This window comes from Belonocnema kinseyi, chromosome 7, assembly GCF_010883055.1.
Source record: "Belonocnema kinseyi isolate 2016_QV_RU_SX_M_011 chromosome 7, B_treatae_v1, whole genome shotgun sequence".
Classification (NCBI taxonomy): Eukaryota; Metazoa; Arthropoda; class Insecta; order Hymenoptera; family Cynipidae; genus Belonocnema; species Belonocnema kinseyi.
In genome coordinates this window covers 82,764,543-82,765,993 of record NC_046663.1, presented here as the reverse complement: position 1 = coordinate 82,765,993, position 1,451 = coordinate 82,764,543, and positions in this window count along the sequence as shown.

Genomic DNA, 1,451 nt, shown 5'->3' with positions numbered 1-1,451 from the left:
AATTTCTTTGAATTAAATAGTAGTCTCAGAAATGCTAATTAGTTTTCTTCAATTCACTCTTGAATTCTAATTATTTTTTTGAATTTATGTTAATTAAATGTGAATTTACTGAATTAAGTTGCATTTACCTTGAATGCCGAGTTAAAAGCATTTTATTTAAATGCAATGCAGTTTAATTCACGTAAAATTAAGTTACATTTATTTGAATGGTGTTTTTTTTCTTCGAAATCGCAGCATTTTTCTCAATTTTAGCTCAACTTTGCTTATTGCACTTTAAACCACTGGAATTTCCTGAATTCAATTGAATTTTACTGAAACTTACTTGAATCCAGTTGAATTCTCATGAATTCCCTTGAAGATCTTTGAATTCCTTTGAATTCTTTTGAGGTTTCTGAATTCTTTCAATTTCCTGAAACTGTTTTAAGTTCTTTTTAATTCTCATGAATTCAGTTAAATTCTACTGAAACGTACTTGAATCCAGTTAAATTATGATAAATCCCCTTGAATTCCCTTGAAGATCATTGAATTCGTTTCAGTTCTTTGAATTCTTGTAATTTCATGATTTTTTTTCAAATTCTAATGTATTCTTTTGGATTCTCATGAAATTAGTTGAATTTTTTTGAATTCTTTTGAATTCTTTTGATTTCTTTAAATTCTGTCAATTTCCTGAAATTCTTTCTAAGTCTGGTTAATTCTTTTTAATTCTCTTGATTTTTTTTTACTCTCATGAATTTAGTTGAACTCTACTGAAAGTTACTTGAATCCAGTTGAATTCTGATGAATTCCTTTAAATTCTCTTAAAGATCATTGAATTCCTTCGAATTTTTTAGAGTTCTTTGAATTCTTTTAATTTCCTGCAATTTTTTTAAATTATAATGAATTCTTTTTAATTCTCATGAATTTTTTTATATTATCATCTATTCAGTTGAATTCAACTGAAATCTACTTAAATCCAATTGAATTCTGATGAATTATCAAGAAGATGATTGAATTTCTTTGACTTCTTTTTAGTTCTTTGAATTCTTTTAATTTCGTGAAATTCTTTTGAATTCTTTTTAATTCTCTTGTTTTTTTACCCATGAAATTAGTTGAATTCTACTGAAACCTACTTGAATCCTTTTTAATTCTTTTAATTTCCTGAAATTTTTTTGAATTATAATTAATTCTTTTTAATTATCATAAACTTGTTTAAATCATCATCAATTCAGTTGAATTATACTGAAACCTACTTGAATTCTGATGAATTGCCTTGAAGATCATAGAATACCTTTGAATTCTTCAGAATTCTTTTAATTTCCTGAAATTCTTTTTAGTTCTTATAAATTCTTTTTAATTCTCATGAATTCACTTGAATTCTACTGAAACCTAATTGAATCCAGTTTAATCCTGATGAATAATTCCCTTAAATAAATATTCACATTTAAACGCATGTTGCATTCAGTTTAATTCTT